At 40.8% G+C, this 13,068-nt stretch overlaps 1 protein-coding gene across 1 annotated transcript in view; it reads left to right on the top strand.

Moving 5' to 3' along the window:
* The window catches only part of fgfrl1b (fibroblast growth factor receptor like 1b), a 42,001-nt gene that overhangs the window by 20,970 nt on the left and 7,963 nt on the right, over positions 1-13,068 (top strand). The gene's annotated exons all lie outside the window — the stretch shown is intronic.

Raw genomic sequence — 13,068 nt, 5'->3', positions numbered from 1 at the left:
GGTCTGTAGTGTGCGAATGTGTGTGAATGTGCCCTGCAATGGGTTGGCACCACTCCTACTTCAGATTTAACTCCCACGTCAGAAAGATATAAATATTTGGACCAATAAACAGATACAAATACAGAGAGTGTCATTGTGTTAGCCTAGTGTGTGCGTGTGATTGTATGATGACTGTGTGTTTCCTCTCCTAGTACAATATAATGTTCTTGTTTTTCTGCTCCTTGCCTGCAGCCGTCATTCAAGCTTAATCAAAACCTGCTCCATTTCAAAATGATGTTTCTGCCTTAGCATGATGGAGGGCTTTACAGCGTCCAAGCCCACAGCTGCCACACAGGAGCCTTCAGTCGCAGTGCAGCTCACAAAAGACTGATTGTGGCACAGGAAGTTATCACGTTTAATAGCGCACCACTCCAAGTGCAAGAGTTCATGTATGCAACATAAAACGATAAAGGAAAGGAGCCAGCTGTGGTTGTGAGAAGTACTGTGTTGCTCTGACGCAATGTTTTATTATGAAGGCGTAGAACAAAGAAGGACTTCTTTACGTCGTTCTAACAAACTCTGACAATCTGAGAAATAATGACACTTCTGACTGGAATGGGATGAAAAAGATAGAGCGAAGATTATTCAGTGTGTGTCATTAGTGAGCGGTTGTTGATTGTTGTCTTGTTGTGTGTTGATGTGTGCTTGATGGGAGGTTGTTGAGGAGGTATGTTTACTGGAATGGTGTTTGGTGTGTGTGTGTGTGTGCGTGTGTTTGTATGTGTTGTGTGAGGATGTTCAAAATGAGAGTGTGTAGTTGGTGTCAGGTAGGTCTGTGAGTGTGTTTAGTCAGGTGTACATGGAGGTTGTTGTTTGGTGGTGAGTATGAAGAGTGTGTTTGAGTATGTGTTTGCATTGTGTTTTTAGTGTGTGTACTTGTTGGAAGGTTGTTGAAAGGGTGTTAAAAGGATGTTGTTTTGGTATATTTGGTAGGAGGCATTGTGTGTGTGTGTGTGTGTGTGTGTGTGTGTGTGTGTGCTTTGGACTGCTTGTTTGGTGTGTGTTTTTGGAGGGAGGTTGTTCAGAGTGTGTGTTGGTATGAGGCATTAATGTGTATGTGGGATTGTTTGTCTGGCATGTTTATTTGGAGGTTGTTGGAAGTGTGTGTGGTGTGTGTGCGCATTTGGTGTGAGGTTGTTGAGAGTGTGTGTGGTGTGTGTATTTTGGGAAAGGTGTGTTGATAGTGTCTATTGACCGTGCTCAGAGTGTGTGCTCTGCTTTTTGCTGTCTGGAGACTGCACTGTGGGATTTTCATCCCAATCTCTCCATGCACAACACACACACACACACACACACACACACACACACACACACACACACACGACCTGCCACCCTTACAACAGTAAATCTGACTCAGCTCAGTGTGTGTTTGGGACTAAGAGGAGCCCCAGCTCTTCCTCCATGTCTGGCCGTTACTCCTCTCACTACTGGTGTCATGTAATTGGCTGTGCAGCATGTAAAGCCCCACCTCCCCCAGCCTCGCCTCTCCCCATCCTTTGTGTTTATTTTGGGCCTCCTGTGTGGGGTGTCATGGCTGCCTGCTGCTTTCCTGTTCCCTCCCTGAGAGGACTGTGGAGCTCAGAGTTATGGCACATGGATCCCACTGGATTACACTTCCCGTGTTTACTAGAGTCATTAACTGTAATAAACGACAGGCTCGGAAACAAAGGGCGCATTAGAAGCTGAGGTTGGAGTGTGTGTGAGGGGGGATGACTGCATTGCATTAGAGATGCGCTTTGGCCGGAGGTTCTGCCGTGGCATTGTGTATCGTCATCATTATCATCACACACACACACACACACACACACACACACACACAAAGTTCAGTATTTAAAGCCACAAGAACAATGACATCACCATTTCAACCCTAATGTCAGGGTCAGAATAGCTAGTATGCTTTTTTTATTTAATTTTTTTTTTAAGCACTGACACTGGAGACTCCTTCCATAAATATTACATAAATGTCCCTTTGAATGAGTTGGTACTCTAGAAACGATAGCATAATCGAACGAGCGCATTCATATAACGTTAAGTGTTACTATCAGAGCTGCTGTTATGGAAAATGAACCAACACGTTCTGACCAATCGGAATCATGAATTACTGTAAACGTGTTCCATTGGATTCTTTAGAGAAGACTTTGTTATTAAATCGTTCTTGTTAAAGAACAGTTTGTGTTCGCAGGAACGTTCGTGATTGGGATTTCTTTTAGTTCTCAAAAATTCTTAAAGAACCATCGATCAAACTCAGTGAAAGACGTTCTTTGATGCCACCACTGTAAGGAACCGTCTCGTCTTGTTACAGTGAACCCGAGAGTTAAGAGGTGAATCTTCTTTTCTCAGGAGATGTGAATCTCAGATTGTTTCTGAGCAGGTGGTCTGTTCACACTCGACGTTTCATGCAAATTGACGCCTGTGTATGAAATGCAGCAGGGCAAGTCCGCTCGGAGTCTGATTCAATCAGGACGGAGGAATTCGGTGACATTCAATAGCGCTTGTCATGAGCTCTTATCTGTTTGAGACATCCTTTCCTGTGCATGCAGGGGCACAGCTCTTGTTTGTTCACCTCTATTTTAAAAACAGCAGCCACAACAAATATGTGCCTTAAGCTTCTTTAAAAAGAAAAAAAAAAAACATGTAACTTGAACTTTTATATGATAATATTTCCCTGTTGTGCCTGGTTCGCAATAATCTCTTGGTGCTCAGCCAGAGTGAGATAATGGCCGTAACTGAAGCCCTCGCTTCACATTCTGTCCGTGGTTTACAAAAGCCTCCGTCTCATCTTGCCATATTGCTGGCTGGGTGCAAGTGTAAACAGAAACATGTTATTCTATAAACCAATTATACAGAAGCACAAAAGCCCCATGGCTAGGAAATGGAAATGAGTGGTATCACCGCATTCCGGCTGTGTGTATGATTTTATAATGACTTGTGTTATAATTTCACACATGTACAGTACAATACGTTCCTGTTCCAGATGTTTAGCTTTTATCTAGCTTTTTTTTTTTAGCTTTTCTATAGCGTTTTAAACCAAATTGTGGCTGAATTCTCAAATCGGCGGGCGGTGATTCATTATTTTTTTTTTAAAACCCTGACAGTGCTGTAAAATAAATAGGTTTGTATTAACGTGCTCGTTCTAATACCTTATTGTATTTCTAAAGAATTTTTTTTTTTTTTTTTTTTAATATATTTCTTGATATGCGAAACTTTCTGTTAGGAAAAGTTTAAGTAACATTTGTGGAAGGAGTCTCCAGTGTCAGTGCTTTGTAACAGACTCACGGGTAAGTCTTCAGGACGTTCGTTTATTAATGTCGGGAGAGAAGGAAGTGAGGCTGGTGAAGGAATGATGGTTTATAGCTCTTAGTCGTGGGTAAACAGTGTGACACGTTCATTAATCCATTAAACTTGTAATAGTTGGCAAACTGCTGTGGTGTAAGGGAAATAAAACACTTTGGGTCATGTTGTTATGAGAAAATAATTCACTTCAGTTTGGAAATCCAGATGTGGAATGTTTTCCTGTAACAGCATGGCCCATCATGTGTTATTATTATATCCTCATACCATTGTTAATGTCGCAATAAACAAATTGCTGCTTAGTAAAGAATGTTTATGATGGCTAGTATGGACTCAAGAGGGAGTGTTTGACCTCTAGAAGTTTGTTGACCTTCTTGCCGTCCATTTTCAGCTTCATATGGAGCTCAGGGATGAATCAGTCAACAAGTCGTTAAATCTGCAATGTCCAAGAGCGCCCAGACCTTCCTCCAATCTCCCGGACTTTGAATTCCTTTCTATTTTAAAGGTTGCTAACAGTGTTATTGTGCTGCGCTAGCTGGATGGAGAGCGATTGTCCTCAGTATAGTGTGATAGAAGGTCTTGTGTATTTATTACATTTAGCTTTTTGGTGCTTTTTTTTACAATGAGGCCGTGTTTTTGGACAGCCCTGGGATTTGAACCTTTAATCTGTGGATCACTAGTTCAGAACATTAAACCTTACAGACCCACAAAACAATTCTAGTACAGAATTCATTCTTCTTTAACCTTCATGCCCTGATCAGAGCTTTATGTCTCCTTAACCCTGGCCAGCTCTTACGATTTGATGTGAATATGAGTGGTGCCTTGAGGTTGACTGACATCCCATCCAGGGTGTATTCCCACATCAAGACCAGTGTTCCTGGGTCTCCAGATCCACCACAATCCTGACCAGGATAAAACACTTACTGAAGACGAATGAATGAATGAATGATTAAGTACAGATAGATCTTCCGTCCCTTCATTTATTTATGCATTTAATTCAGTTCTCTTTCGAGCAAGCGATGACGTATTGACCCGGATCATCTCTTCAGCGGTTCAGCAACGCAATGATAACATACTCAGTAGGTTATATCTTCAACTCAGTAAGTCATATGAAAATTTTTTAGAGAAACAGATACTGCTGGTCTCCCCCCCCCCACTCCCCCCGATAGCAGACGTGTGTGCAGGTGGGAGTGTAACATTATTCCTTTTATACTTTTATGGGTTAAAAGGTCACCATATGGCTACTGGAATGAACCCAGAGCATTTTTTTCGCCTGTGATTATTAGCACAGGTACTACCGATGAGAAAAACTATACTAATACTGGTTAGGGCCTTCCTTTCTTTTAAAACAGCCTCAATTCTTCATGGTATGGATTCCACAAACTGCTGGAAACATTCCCTTGAGATTCTGGTCCACGTTGATACGAATGCATCACGCAGTTCCAGGTGGACTTTCATCACTGTGAATCTCAAGTTCTACCACATCCTAAAGGTGTTCTTTTAGATTCAGATACAGTGACTGTCTTCAACTGTCAACTTTCAACCAGTTTTGGTGCGACTACAGCCTCAGCTTTCTGTTCTTCACCGAGACCCGAAGTGGACTTCTGCTGTTCTAGCCCATCCGCCTCGATGTTCGACGTGTTGTGAATAATGAGATGCTTTTCTGCGCACCACAGTTGTACAGAATGGTTATCTGAGGTACTGTAGCCTTTCTGTCAGCTCGACAGTGTCTGCCCATTCGCCGTGACGTCTCTCATCAACATGTCCGTCTGGAGAAGCGTCGCTGCCTGAAGGTTTTTTCTTTGTTGCACCAATCTGAGTGATCCCTACAGATTCTACAGTCAAAAATAGCAGGAGATCAGTAGATGTAGAAATACTCATACCAGACAGTCTGCTACCAACTATCATGCCACGATCAAAATCACCGAGATCACGTTTTCTCCGCATTCTGACGGGTGACGTTGCTGCCACATCGTTGGCTGATTAGCTGATTGCGTGAATGAGTAGGTGTACATATGTTCCTTATAGAGTGCTCTGTGAGAGTATAAAATAAATGAATAAATAAATAAATAAATGTGGATGTAAAAGGCTTAAATATTTTGTGAAATGCAAACACAACTGCTGGTTTTTTTTTTGTTGTTGTTGTTTGTTTGTTTTTATTTTTGGTGTAAAATTTCAGTACTTTAGTACTCACATACTTACTTAATAATGTATATTAGTGCTTTATTTAGGCTTCGCAAATGTTCACATTATAGTGGAGGCGTCATCTGTTGCTCCTTAATGACTATTTTCGAAAATCTATGTGACCCACACTGTAAATGTTTCAAATTAATCAACTTTTATATATATATATATATATATATATATATATATATATATATATAATGTATATTAGTGTGTTTTTTTTTCACACACAGATTGTCGCCAGGTTATTTCCACCACCAGCAACAAAACCTCTGCTTTTGTTCCGTCAGGGAAAATCCCTGATTAACCTTTTTCAACACTTGATACTATCATTAATGCTAGGATTATTCTGCCTTTTTCTTCTTTTTTTTTTTCTTTCTTTAATCTGATTCTGACGCCGAGATGATTCTTTATCTGGATGTGACTCACTGTTCTGGATCTTGTTGCCTGTTTTCTGTCTACTTCTCTTTCTCACAACTTCCTTTTACAGCCAAAAAACTGCTGCATGTTGTTCTTATCCCACAGTAGTGTTAAACACTTGAATCTGAACGATCAGTATATATATATATTGTTTAAAGTGCTAATTAATTAACAACAAAACATGTGTAATTGCTGATATTGTGACGATTTGTGTAAGGAAATGTTTATTGATCATTGGAGGGATATTGCGATATTGTGCAATCTTTGGTAGTTAGACTGTTCCTCCGTCTCCACACTGCCCACCTATTATAAGTGTCTTTAGTGCTGTGTGTGTGTGTGTGTGTGTGTGTGTGTGTGTGTGTATAGACACAATGGGAGAGATTGTGGCTTCTGCATAGACCATTGGCTTGGCAGGAGTTTTTATGGAGGTAAAGGTGGAGGGCTTCCAGCAGCCACCTTTTGTTCTTTGTTTGCAGGCCGAGGGCTACATGTGTTGCAGTTTAAACCACGTCCTCTTCACCTAAATGGATAATTGTGTAAGAATTATGCTCCCCGAGGCTGCCATGGAAGGGATCGTGCCGAGCTAGGGACCACAGGGAAGGATTTTAAGAGTGTGGCAGCGACTGGACTGTACCACCTAGACGGTGTCAGATGGTGGGGGGGGTGTGTTGGTTTAGAGTGACAGGACCCCTAGTGTTGATATTAGTAAAGTGTGTATACTCATAACCTTTGCCACCTATAGCGTTGAGCTCCGCTAATCCAGAAGGCATGTGGTGACGTAACAGCTACGTCTGGCTAACATCAGGCTGTAGGTTTATGTTTAGTCTGCACACATTTTCCACGACTGCTCTTCATTCTGTTATGTTTTTTTCTTCTTCTGCGTTCTTTCTTTCCCTGGACACGCAGATAGGTGGGGAACGTTAATAACACATTGTGTATTTGGTCGACTCGCTTTAACTGCTACAAACACCAAAACGCGCACCTCGATAGAAACCCGTCTTTGATCACGCTTCCAGCGATTTTGACAGGAAGGTAGTTCGTAATTCTGAGGACTCGCGAGGGTGACACGCAGCTCTGCCACCGAGGCCTTCGAGAACATGTTTGTTTTTATTCCTCCATCGTGCGGAAAGAAGTCGAGGCGAGTTCAAAGCGTGCGCGCATATGGACACAAATGAATTCATGCTTGTGAGGAGTAGAAGAAAGAGCGCTGGTGAAAAAAGAAAAAAAAAAGAGAAACGGCAGAGATGAAAGGCTGCTCGGTGGAATTGAAACCATTCAGGCCTCACATGAAATTAAGCTGAACTGAGAGCTACAGTGATGGTTTTCGCAATCGCAAAGAAGCGTGAGGACAAACGAGGAAGTGAGACACGGAGCATGTCCCGTCCACGTCACTGTAGCGGCACGAAGAATCGAAAAACAGCAGCGTGATTATAGGCAGATATACAGCAATTATTTTCCAGACAGTTATTATCGTATTGCTAAACTTCAATCGGCGAACCTGACGTTTGTTGGTAAACGAGACCTTTTAGCTGTACTCGCGCTAGACGCACGTAAATCGAATGACTGGATGCGCGTCGTCATGACGCGCCTTGTCCCGAATCCAAAGAAAATCCGCTGGTAAATTCGAAAAATTGCAAGTTCCTCGGAATATTGCGGAGTTTGCTTGACTTTGCGTTCACTTCCGCGGTCGCAAATGCGCGGAATCCTGGAGAGAATGTACTCTCCTTCATCACAGCACCCTGTTGTTGGTGATTTTCCAATAACAGCACCCCATTTGTGGTGTTTTATTCCTTACATACGGTATTTACTGGAAGCATTAACCTAGTATCATTATCAAGAGGAGAAGAATAGATTGTTTTTCTCTACTCTACGTCTGTAGCCAATCCTGTTCATTTTTCATCACAGATTCCCGCAGAACAGTTTCTACAGTTTCCTTATCCGCATCCTGACCCACCGCTCCGGTCTCGTAAGGGCAGGGCTTCTGGAATAGTGAAGGTTTTAATTACACTCGGGAGAGCTCGGGAGATGCAAATTACCCACCTTAGCTCCACATTAAAGAAGCTTTGATCCCGGTCATTAGAGGAGGCTGATTGTGGTCCAGGCCCTGTTTAGGTCTCAGCAGATCTGTGTGTCCTGCTAACACACCAGAAAAAAAAAGAAAAAAAAAAAGAGCCTAATTTCCTCTTAGGCCTCCGTGCGCCTGCTGCTGCTAACCGCTAACGGCTCTATAAAAGATACGGGCAGCCTTCTAATTACACTTAGTCCTCGACTTCCTCCTGTCTCTGTCGATCCACACGTACGTGGAACTCTCTCTAATTTAGCTCCTGATCTTAGTTTGATCCGTACGCGGACAGACGAGACGCTAGCAAAGCAGCTGCTCTGAGAAAGCTAGCATATGTCATAGCATACGGAGAAAGATGAGTCCTGCGTCTTAGCGCTGGCTCACTTTACCTGACAGCTTAACACTCAATTTTAAGATTATCAACGTGCTTCGTTCCAACTGGCTGGGAAATAAATAAATAATAAAAAAAAACCAGCTTTGTTTTATAACCGTGATATTTTTCAGGTTTTCGCTCCTTCATCTCTTTCCAGGCAGCATGGCCTGTTTTTTTTCTCATGAAATTCTGTTTTCTTTGTCAAGAAAAAAAGAGAAATATGACATCTGATTTTTTTTAACGCTCTGCTGCTGCAGCCAGATGTGTACCAGCGACTCATTTTTCGTCAAATGATAGCACAGAACAGTGGAAAGAGTTACTGCAATTTGCTGTAGAGTTTGTCAGATAATTAAAAAAAAACAAAAAAACAAAACATAACAAAAAAAAACAGAAACAAACAAGAATTTATCTCAGTGCATTTTTTTTTTTAAATTAATAATGTTTAGTTATTTTTTTTCTTAAATTAGCACTGAGAATCTGTGTGCAACAAGGCGTTTATACATTATACTACATCCAGATTTTTCAAAGTTTATAATTATAAGCATTTGCTACATTTAAAGCATAATATTAACTTTTAAATCCCTCAAGACAAAACAACATCCAACAACAACAACAACAACAAAGTAGATTTAATGTATTTTTATTCACCAGAATAAAATTCACAGTTGAATTTTCTTATATATATATATATATATATATATATATATATATATATATATATATATATATATATATATGATATGCAGAACACAGTTCACTAACATATTATCAAAGTGAATATAAACAATGCAATAATAAACCAGGAAAAAAAAAAACAATGATAAAAATAATTATATAATTATAAAAAAATATATATGCAATAATAGTTTATACAATAATAAAACAAAAAATTATGCCACACAATAATAATGTAAAAACAAAAATATTTAAAATAATTAAAATATTAAGAATATCATATTAAAAAAAAAAATGTAGATACAATTTAATATAAAAAATATTGCAATAGAAAATATAAAGAATTTACATTAACTGCATAAAATAAGGTCACTTGTGGTGTGATTTATTTTCACATTTATTTATTTAATATAAATAGATGCAAAACTGCAACATTTATGAATTTATGGTGAAATGAAATAAAAAAAAAGTCTAATATTAACTTAAAAAAAATAAAATTAAAAAATGAAAGATGAAAATATCAAGTAAGATAAATTGAATTAAATAACTATGTTTATTAAAGAAAGAATAAAAGTCTAAAATGTTTCGTGCATTGATACGAAATTAAAAAAAAAAAAGAAAGAAAATCAAGTAACATACAGAAACCAAATATTTTTCTCATCCCCGCCTCTGTGTTGTACGTCACAGCTGGAATTTCAGTTTTTCCTCTTGATTGCGCTGTACTTCTGGGTGCTGGAGTCTCTCTCTCTCTCTCTCTCTCTCTCTCTCTCTCTGTGTGTGTGTGTGTGTGTGTGTGTGTGTGTGTGTGTGTGTGTGTGTGTGTGTGTGTGTTTACACACCAGTATGAATGGAGAAAGAGTCCTTTTGCAGCGTGGCACTTTCAAGTTGCTCCCTGTAGGAAAAAATAATACGAGAGCCTTCTAAACACGCTCGTGGGCATGAGGAGTGTTTTGGGGCTCCCCCGTCTTTCCCTCTGCTCTAGACCCTCTGTCTCCATCAGCCATTCCTCCACACACACACACACACACACACACACACACACACACACACACACTTTTAGTGGATATTTCTGAGGGTTTGAAGTCTACAGAAACATCCACACAACGTTTTTATTATCCGAGGGTCTTTCAGGGTGGATGGAGGGTTTTTTTTTTTTTTTTTTTTACAAAGTCAGGTCTTTTTGAAATGTCTAGTCGTATTAAAATGAGACAAGTCGGCTCGTGTTATCATGATGAAGACCTTTCTTCACTCATCCCAAGGTCTTTATCGGATTATTAATGTCTGTCCAGTAGAAGTGAAGACCGTACGCTGACCGGTGCTAGGTTGTCTATTTGACGTCTACAGCTGAACAGCTGTGCTGAAAGAAATTTAAATCAAATGCGTATATCACAGTGGATTACATCACGCACTACAGAGCCTTATGCTGGGTCCTTGGTGCCTTGTAAATGCTAATTTCCAAGTTGTAATAGCATGATGTCCCGTGTTGGGAGATTCGGCGTTCGGAGTGGAAAAAAAAAAAAAAAACATGGACGCCTCTACAAAAGTGTGCTCATAAACAGCTACTTTAAGTGCACTTTTACAGTTCCGGGCCTGAGTGGCTCCTGGAGCTGTTCTACTGTAGTGAACTTTAAACATTTAGTCAACATTTTGGACTGAAATTGCAGCACAGCAACAACAACGGACAAAATCGAGAAGCGTTAGCAACAAGCTAGCCCTCTAACGATAGTGATTACGCTAATGATCATGGCTCTCTTCTCAAAACATTGATTAGTATGGCCAGTGTTATAGATTTAACCAAGCACGGTGTCTGTATATTAACTGATTTAAAGTCAGTACCGCTATAAACTCATTTAAACGTCGAGAAGCGGTTCTTTTACGCTATTCAGTGTGGGCGGCCATGTTGAATTGACGTCACTCTGTGAAAAAAGGAAGGAACTGGAAGTTGAGAAGACTACCCCAAGTTGACAAGTTGAACTTTTAAGTTGAGGGGGGCGTTTTTTTGGGGGTTTTTTTGGCTTTTACTGATCGTAGATGTGGACCTTCGCCTCAAATGCGTCATTCTACTACATGGTGTTGAATTCTCGATTCTGATTGGTCCGGAGGTGTTGATTCGTTTTCTAGAACAAGCAGCTGTGATGTTCCGATACGCCATTTTTTCTATAGGAACGACGTACATAGGGACTTGTACTCGTAACGCGGACCACGTTAATGGTCGTTCAATTGCTCATATGGTAAAGGAGTCTCCAGTGAGAGTGCTTTAAAACAAATTCTGTAAGTTGAAGTTTATTTGTTGAAGATTATTTGCTCTTTCGTGCTTTTTCAGTACCATCACAAGCTGCTTTTTTTAATTTTGTTAACATTGAGATATGGAAAAAACAAGAGGCTGGTTAAGGAACGACTGTCGTGGTGATAGCAGGAACTCGTTAGACGTTCCACAATGTTAAATGTAACTACAAACGGATAAAAAGTATGTATTGTTGTTTACTTAATAAACAATGGAATTGTTAGACATTTGTTGTGTATAAGAGGAATTAAACGTGTCATTATGTTTCAACCATCCATCTTCTATATCATTTATACTACTGGGTCACGGGGAAACCTGGAGTCTATCCCAGGGAGCATGGGGCACAAGGCGGGGTACACCCTGGACAGGGTACCAATCCATCACAGGACACAATCACATACACACTCACACACCCATTCATACACTACGGACACTTTGGACACGCCAATCAGCCTACCATGCATGTCTTTGGACTGGGGGAGGAAACCGGAGTACCCGGAGGAAACCCCCGCAGCACGGGGAGAACATGCAAACTCCACACACACAGGGCCACGGTGGGAATCGAACCCCCGACCCTGGAGGTGTGAGGCGAACGTGCTAACCACTAAACCACCGTGCGCCCAAGTCATTATGTTAAAGTTTTTTTTTAAATATTTCTGATATATTTCTACCTCACTATAGGAAGTGCTGTTAAAGTGATAAATTCAGCTACTGTGAGCGATATGTAAACCGCGTCGGAATCTTCTATCGGTTTCCGCCCCGCCATTCAATCATTCACACGTCGCTACAGGCCACTCGCTTGTTTTTTTAGCCTTCGGCAGGTGTTTTTTTTTTGAAAGGATTTTAATTGCTTGATTATATTTCCCCCGTACAGACAACTGATTTATTGTTCAAAAAGAGAGAGTGAATAAAATGGTATGGAGGAACAAAATGAAAGAAAGGGAAAAAGAGGTGTGTCGCTGCGGTGAGACAATTACCCCCGTCCGGCGGTGCGGCTCTAACTGGAGCACGTCAATAGCTGATAACGATTCTATTATTTTCAGTTCTAATGAGGGGTTTGATGTCGCCTCGAGGTAGAGAGCTCTACTGAATAGAGCTGCTTTTCAGAAGCACTGAGTTCGAACAAATCCTCTGTCTCAGTGTGAAACACCTGTTAAAAGAAAAAGAACACGAGGTGCAGGACGAAGCAGAGGGATCATAAAGCTACAAGATCATAACTCATGTCCCAGAGCTCACCTAAGTGCGGTATCAGTTAGTTTGAGCTGTGTGTGTGTGTGTGTTGGAAAGGGGGCGGTGCCGTGGGGGTTTTGGTCCTTACTAGCAATTTTCTGGTCTGGACCCCACTAGGAATTTTTTCCCCAGCTTTTAAAATAAAGTTAGGGTTAGACTTGATGTTTGTGATGTCTGCGTGGTGTGTGTGTGTGTGGGGGGGTGTTTGTTTATTTAATTAGTTACTTATTTAGTTAGTTAGTTTTAAGCTATTCATTAATTCCGCATCCGTTCTTCATCGTAAGTAAGACACCGGGGTCGTGGTGGATCCGGAGCCTATCCCAGGAACGCTGGGAGCGAGACGGGTATACACACTTGATGGGATGCACACACGTTCACACCCGTTCACACCAAGGTGCGGTTTAGCAATGCCAGTTTGTCTAGCAGTATGTTTTTGGAAGGCTGAAGGAAACCGGAGAACCCGGAGAAAACTCGTGGAACTCCAGACAGACAGTAAGCTGAGCTCAGGAG

The sequence above is a fragment of the Ictalurus furcatus genome, chromosome 8 (genome assembly GCF_023375685.1).
Source record: "Ictalurus furcatus strain D&B chromosome 8, Billie_1.0, whole genome shotgun sequence".
NCBI lineage: Eukaryota > Metazoa > Chordata > Actinopteri > Siluriformes > Ictaluridae > Ictalurus > Ictalurus furcatus.
This window is presented reverse-complemented; position numbering and strand designations above follow the sequence as displayed.